Genomic DNA, 8383 nt, shown 5'->3' with positions numbered 1-8383 from the left:
CGGACTTCAGTGCTGTGCAGACTCTTTGCAGGGCACGTTTCTGTGCTTCACTCAAAATGACAATATTCTTATTCCGCTTTTGACTCTCACTCTAAAATTTCAGCTGAGTAGTCGCCAGCTGAATTATAAGCTTTGGCTCAGCTTAATTTTACTTATTTCGAAGAAGAACATAGCATGATGTCCTAATGCAAAAGAATGGGGCAGGCTATATTCTGGATCATTTGCAAGATGAAACACTACTTTTTTGTCACATTCAGGGTATCACGTTACACTCTATAGCATCTAAAAATTCAAAAGCAATTAAAGGTCATGAGCCACATCAGTGATCACATAGCTCACGCTTCAGTTCATCTAGAATTTGTATGTGGTATTTTTGCTGGACGGTGCATAAGACATAATTTTTCAGAATGGGCTGTTTCATTCTTTGGTGTCCCTTCAGTGACGAGAAGGTTCCACTTATCACAGTGACCCCTTCTGAACATATGGCCTTCTGCTGTTCCCCTTGCAGAGATTTTATCTGGATGGCAGAGCATCTCCTCGTTCCGCCCTCAGAGAATCAGAGATCTCTGATAAAATGGAGATTCCTTCGCCGTGACGCGCCACTGATCTGGGGACTGAGGCAGACTTTGCTGCTGTCTGCAAGGGCATGGAGAAGCCATCCTGGGTATAGCCACTGTTCGACGGTTCATATCTGTGGGAGTCAGGCAACAGACACCCGCAGAAAAAACCCACAGAATGAATCTGACTTTCAGGAAAATTACTAAAGGAGATGAACACCCCAGAAAGCACATCTGCTGCGTACCAGCGCTACCCAGGCACCATTCACCAGTTCCACTGAACACACCACATATAACGTGTCCTGGTACTCCATCAATGTCAGCAGAAGCTTAATGGGTAACAGCAGAGTAGTTATGTGTCAGGATTATTAATTAAGGGGTTAATATGCCTGGCTGAACTTTTGTCTCCATTGTTAAGAGGGTTGTAGATGCCAGGATTTGATGATCTGATTAAATGGGCATGCTGGGATACAGTTAGAGCACTCTCATCAGCTGGGTTACTCCATGTTACAACACATTTGATCCCTTTCCCGAAGCGGGAATGCGGGACCCAGCTCTCCAGCCAAACCCATCTCAAATCCAGCCCTTTCAGATGAAACAGAAAAGTTCAAATACAAACCCAACTTTGTTGGTTCTCGCGGCTCAGTAGTTCTCCAGCTGAATAAAGATTCAGCTACATCTTTATTGGCCTTTATCATCAATAGGTCTTTTCTTAACGGTGTCTTTAAGATGGTTTTACCCTACTTGAAAAAAGACTGAAGGCGCCTCTCTCCATCTCTTTTCAGAATCACTCCTCTGAAGCTCCTAAACAAGGCCAAATGTCAACATCAGCTTTCAGCTCTAACTAACTCCGTGCCGCAGCCTGTTTCCTCTGCTTCCCGCGTTCCTGACATCCTGACATCCACGCTGGAGAGCCCTACGCAGGAGCTTGCTGTTCCGGAGAGCAAGCGGTGATTTCATCCCGCTGCGAGGAAAACCCGCGTCTCTCCATCCCAGCAAGCCTCGCTCAAAGTCACCTCTGCTGCAGTCACGTGCCGACGGGAGGAGGAAGGAAAGGGAAAGCAAGCGTAAGGTACACTTGGAATGCAAAGCTTTTCAGGGTTCAGAAGAAATCATAATAATTTCAGGGGAAGCTTGGGAGCTCCAAGTGTAAGAGAAAGCTGCTATTTCCAAAGAAAGCTTAAAGTTTTTACCAAGCCGCACACCAGATTAGCAAATCGTCTCCCTTCCTGTTTTAAAATGCATAAACAGAGCTGATAGGTAACACTGAACAGCTTCAAGATTGCCAAGTAATGCTATAAATCAGTTCCATACAAGTTAAGGACTTGAGCCTTCGGCATATATAATTTTATAAAAAAATATGCTAATGCTCTTCTGGAGCCAAGGCAGCAGAAGGACGTCAAATGGGGATGTACAGTAGGGTTTGGACTGCCAAGTTTAACACGTCTAGAACGAATAACTTGCTTCAAACATCCAATCAAGTCTCTGAATGCTGCTGTGAAACCCCACGGAGATGCTCCTTGTTCAGAGTAAGGTGGTCCAAACCGAGCGGGACTTGGCAGTGTCAGAGCACGGGCAGGCTCAGACCGCCTTGTGGTTTGGCGTCGTTCCACGTTGGACACCTCTAGCAAGGAGCATTAGTTTCAAATTAAAGCACAGCCCTTTGCCTGGACTAAACCACCCCGACCCTCCAGGCACGACCCACAGAAAGGAGCTGGAGGCCCCGATTTTAGCACCTATCGCCTTAACGAGTTCAGGCTGGGATACAGCCGCAGTCTGTAGTTATTGCTGTGTTCCAGTACATTTAACACCTCCTAAACGTGGATAAATGGAAAACCACATACACTACTGCGGTTTGCAAGTGAAATGTTTTTATGATTTTATATTTTTTTTTAACTGCAGTAGATAAACTGTGCAGTCCAAAAGAAAAGTGGTCAGTGCAAAACCACTCTCACCGCTCACGCGTTCATTTGCCCCATTTATTACATCCCCTGGCATCTAACCTGCCTAGCAGCCAGGATGAATTGCAGCTGTGCCTCTTGGATGAGATTATTATTTAGGATGCCATGATAATGTGACCTTTGGCTGGTGAAAGACTATCTAAAACACCCCAAATTTGGAGGGGAAAATAAAGCATATGATCACAGGCTGAGATTTCTGTTCCAAACCATTGCCTCTCTGCTGGCGATCCTGCATGTGAAACACAACCAGACAGCTCAGCGACTGCTTCTGTTCGTAGCTACAAAACTCTGCGTTACTTTTTCCATTTCTAAAGGACCCACTAGGCTCTTCCACTGCTGTTGTTTTAAAGGGATATTTGTTTTCCTCTGTAAGTTAACAAAGCTTATTCTCTGGGCACGTACAGTAAATCTCAAGGTGCGATGGGGAAACTTGAAGGTGCAGCCTTCTTTTCCCGCTGTGGGCTGTGCTGGTCATGACGACCTGAGGCAGGACCGCAGCACGCGGCGCTCCAATTCTGGCCCAGCACCGGGGCTGCGAGAGGTCACTGGCGAACTTCAATTAGCAAAACTAAGCCAGAGAGGGGAGGGCTGGCTCGGAAATCCCGCCAGCACCTCTCCACTGGCCTTGTGGAGTCATCCAGTTCCTCACCACCTCCCCTGCAAAGGGCACCTCAAGAGCATCGCACTTAATACAGCCTTAGATGCAAGCTATAAGAAAAGCGATAATAAAACAGACCATGGAAAATCAGGGGACAAAGGAACAAAACATTTTGAAATGAAGCTCGTGGTAGAAAGGAGTCTAAGGAGCTGTTCTGATGCTTTAAGGTCTAATCCATCACCTTTTTTTCTTGCTGGTCTTTTAATATTTTATTTATTTTTTACAATGCAATTTCATAAAAATAGATTTGGTGCTTTGACGTTACAGTAAGTGCCCAGGGGAAAAGCAGATAAAAAGCAATAATACAAGTAATGGAAATAAACTTCATGGCATTAACTGGTCAGGAACACAGAAGAAACCACCAACTGGTGGGTAAGAGATGTAATCTTTTTATTTTTACTTCATTTTTTTCCTGGCATATTGCATCAGTGCATAAAACTCACATGTAAGGACACAGGTTTCCAGGGTACAGATAAGAAAGTCAGAATGACTCATTTCAGAGCAGCGATACGATAGCAAAGATGTATGCTGCAACCCTACTGATTTACTTCTCACGCTAAATAAAGTGCCAGATGTTGCTCTGGTTTAGATCTTTATCTGTTACTTTTGCTAGATTATGCCTACTTACAGCAGGGAAGCGCAAAGACACTCAGACCTGAAGAACAAAAGCAACTTGTTCAGTAAGGGGAAAACCAGAAAATCTCAATGTGGATTTAATGGGTCACATTTACAGATTTATGTGGGGCATCTTTATCGACTTCGGTGCATTTTCACCTACCACCTCAAGAGAGGATTTTCTCTCTTTGCTTTCCAGCAGCAGCACTAACCCACCCAGCAGAAGCAGAGCCCAGAGGTTAATCTGAGGAAGCCCAACAGGAAGAGAGAAGAGAAAGCCCGGGGGGTTCGGACACCCGAAGTCACTTCATGCGACAGGAATTTGTGTTCCCTGCCCCTTTCCCACCACACAGCCATCCTTTTCTTGTCCATCTTGCCAAGCACACACTGGGAAATAAAATATACATTAATTTTCAATGGTCTAAACACGGTTACTGTTAATTAGCAGGTATGTAGTGCTTTGGCGATCAAAGTGCTGTTCTATTAAACGATTAATCTGTGCAGTGCTTTCCCTGCGATGAATTAGGAGGTCGTTATCCCACAGAGGGTCAGAGGCAAATGAAATGGGACACAGAGAGCGATTTCCAAGTGTGCCACACTTCTGACTTTCATTAGGAAACAGAAAACTGCAACTCTGTACTGTAAGAGAGAGCCGGTGTCCCCGGTGACCTTGTCAGTCTGTCAGTCACTTGTGTGTCTGTCCATCCTCCTATCCTCCTTTCCGTCCTCCCCACACGCGGTGGTTACAACATTCAACTGGGAAAGGAATTCAGAGGGGCGGAGGAAAGGGAAAAACATCCGCTCTGTCGAAGTGATAGATTTGATACAAAACTCTATGACTTAAACATTCAACTTGCTGTGTTTTAATAGGGCTGCCAGCAGTGGACGGTTAGCTCAACTTACGAAAATCAAGCAAATGCCTTCTTGTTGCTTCATGTGTCACGATGAACAATAACCTGACAGGAAAAACAAGCCCTGATTAAGAAAGGATTACTTTTTGGGGCACGCCAGTAATGAAGTATGAAGGAAATCGAAGACAGACATTAGCACAAACCCAGATGTCTTGGAATTATTTTTTCAAGCACAACAGATAATTTTTGAGTGATGTGCCTAACAGGGACAAATCCTGCTACCGAAGGAAGCCATCTATTAAATTAACAAGTAGATTTTCAATTCCTTCAAAACAGAACATAGTTTAATCAGATCTTCAAAGCCAGAACAGAAATGTTAAATGTCTTTCAGAAGTTATTTCTGCAGAGGTGATCCTGGCAAAGGTGATCTGACAAAAGCACGTGCTGTAGCTCAGAACCTCTGCTACAAACTGAAGATTCTGACATTCACGTTCACTTTTATTCTCAGCTACTCAAGCAAGCTGCAAAGATGAACTTCACCCCTGGCAGGGGTGTCTGGGCAGGACACGGCCCCACACGGTCGGCTCACACCCCGCCGGCATTACTGCACTCGGAGAGCCGCGGCGCGCCTTGTGTAGCATCATCTGGACCTGAACGGAGCATGTCATAGCCAGTCATCAAAAGTAATTATTTAAGGACGCCCAAGGCTATAACAATGGATTTAAATACAGAACAGCAAGCCGGGTTAGAGTCTGTGTAACTTAGTTTGTCATTTCCTTCAGCTCTTCTCTTTAAAAATGGATTTTTGTGCTCACGAGAGTTCCCAGGCTGCCTGCTCGGGAACCTGACGCTTGACTACACTCGGATTAAGGTCAGCGGAGGCTCCAGCACAGCCTTCCCTTCCCCAGGCCCTTTGGAAATCCACACGTGGGCAACCCCACCGTGCTGGGATGGATGGGAAATCCCTTCCCACGTGGCTGTCACCAGGACCACATCTCGCCGCATCCCCAGTCCGCAGCACAGCACGCACAGAAAGGCAGCGCGACACGGCTGGAGCCCAAAGGCAGCCAGGGACCCCCGCTCCCCTCGCTGCCAGACCCCACCGGACTCAGGCTCAGCAGAGCTGAACCCCCATTCCTTGCTTCTCACCATTGCCATGCCCTCTGTTTCCCTCCCAAAGGTTGCCAGCGGGACAGAGAGGGTGAGAAAGTCTTGGAGGTACTAAAAGCTCCAAGAAGACTCATTGCTCTTCTTCACGGTGGATAGATACCCCTGATCAGACCATCCACACAGCGAGGGAGCGCAGGCTGGAGAGAGCTGTGCTGGGGGATTGCATAAAACTATTTGGAACTGAAAAAAAAAATAAGAAGAAATCACTTCCTGATTAACAGGATGATCATGTCATTCTGCAGATAATTCCTTGGCTTTGCAAGAGGAAGGCCTGGAATCTCTTTCCAGGAAATACAGGAACACCACTACAAAATCCTTCCTGGTCATGACGCTCGTCCTTCCCCCTCTTTTTCCCCCCTCCTCTGTAGTCCCCTGACTACAACTTCAGTCATTAGCTAGCGAATTAGTGCTGGATGCAATCTGCAGCAATGCTTATTTAGGCCTGCAGGCAATTCCCTCACCTTTTAAATCTTACTAGGGAGTGCTTAGAATTATTTTTTTTTTAAAAAAAACCCAACAATTTCAGTTAATTTAATTATAGCTGGGATTTAATGTTTAAAAGCCATCAGCTTAATAAGTACCAGGGATCTGCATCATTGTTATCAGCATCTTTGAAAAGTGCTGAACAATGCCTGTGCCGTTTAGAGGATGCAGAGATGGAGCTGAGATGTCGCTCCGTGCGGCTCCCCTCTCTCCCAGCCCCAGCGCCGCTCCCAGGCTCTCCAGTCCACGTTCCTCCATCTCTCCGGCTGGTTCCTGCATCCCTGGAGGTGGCTCTGCCTTGTGCTACACGTACATTTGCATCCACCTGCCTGTTCAACGCTCAGACCAACATCACGTCTCTAAAGGTCAGCCAAACCCAGTGACATTTTAATTTATTTTGAGTCAAAGGTGCCTTGGACTTCCATGTTTGACTGTGGCTGAACTTGAGATTGGGAGCAGAGGGAGCGTGTGCCCAGTGAGCGCGCTGTGTGCGCCCACAGCAATTGCCATCACGCCGTCCAAAAATCCCTCCAAATCCTTTACCTGATTTCAAGACCATCTCTGGTGTGGTATGTACTGTCCTGCACATCTGTGTGGATCAGCGCTCACTCCTGCCAGCTGTTACAGACCCTCTGGCTCTCACATCTGCACTGCCCTTGCTGAGTCACTTTTCCCAGGGAAAAGTGGGTCTCATCCTCATTTGCACTGAAGTCCCAAATGCACAACTCCCACGCGGTTTGGAAACGACCTTCAGGCCCTGTCAGGGATAAGGGTAACCTCCGCCAGAAGTAGATTGCCTCCCCCCAAAACACCCGCCCACCCCTAAGCGCACACACAAACACTCTTCCTCGCGGGCGGGAGGCGTTTCCTCCTCTTTGCCAGGGTGTAAATCACTGCACAAGGTGCAAGGCAGAACTGTGCTCGGCTTTTGAGTCGAGAAAGAGCTTCAGTGCACAAATGGCTCTGCTGAGAATAACAAATTATCATCTTATCTCCACTGATGCTGCATTTTATTGCTTCTTAATATTTTTTCTGGGCCGTCCATGGCCTTTTATCATCTGTCCCGCACTTGATCACAGCTTTATGGCCTGCTGTTCCCTCCCCATTTTTTTTTTCCTCTGTCTTACTGGTCTCTATTTCTCTCTTCCAAACAATGGCTTTTTGCACCCCCTCATCTAGCCCAGCTGCTGATAGTCCTCGAGGTTCAGTTGCTTCCTGCGTTGTTATTTGCAATTTATCTGATTCCAAAACCTGACATTATTCTTTGCTGTGATATACAGTTGCCTGGCTATTGCTAACCATGTGCAAGCATATTATTCTGCATTGACAAATTTTATTTATTTATTTAGCCGTCCTCCCAAGTTTAGAGCAGCATTCACTGAATTACGGATTTTGATGTCTGCAAATCATAACCCCATCATGCAGATAAGACAGAATTCATTACTGCAAGCCCTGCCATTACATGGAAGAATTTAGGCCAAATTGCTTTGTCCTTGGACAGCATCCTTGGATATCAAATTCAGTGTATCCTCCTTTTCTACAAGTTCTCTCCGGACCCCGAAGAAGCAGTGACACCTTTAACTTTATACCGGAAACCTTTAGACCCACCAGCTTGGTTTATCAGCAGCAAAACTTTGGCCTGCACAGAACACGAAAGCCGAGGGTTTCCCTGCAGCCGGGCAGATGCCGCGCAGACACGGGAGGTCACTGCCGGCCACCGCCGTGCGGGAAAGGCAGCGAGGACAAAGGAACAGGCGGCCAAAAGGTGACTTAAGTACCGGCCAAGCTCTTGGGCACCTTCTTTGCACAGTTAACAATGGAGAAAAACCTCAGCAGCAAACCCAGGGACTTCGGGCGAGAATTGGTCAGGTCACCAAAGGGGATAAAACCCCTTCCTGCCCCCTGCACTGGGGAAACATCCCCCCACTGCTTACAGCACCAGCCTCCACTAATTACCAGCTCACAACAGGATTTTCTCTCTGTATTCTTCATCCACATTTTTCTTTAAAATGTCTACTAAGTTAAACAACAAGCGTATACACTGGAGATACCATCAGAGCTTTCACCTCCTGATTTGCAGATCGGAAG

This window comes from Charadrius vociferus, unplaced genomic scaffold, assembly GCF_000708025.1.
Source record: "Charadrius vociferus isolate BGI_N301 unplaced genomic scaffold, ASM70802v2 scaffold266, whole genome shotgun sequence".
In the NCBI taxonomy this organism is placed as follows: Eukaryota; Metazoa; Chordata; class Aves; order Charadriiformes; family Charadriidae; genus Charadrius; species Charadrius vociferus.
Note: the sequence above shows the minus strand (reverse complement) of the source record.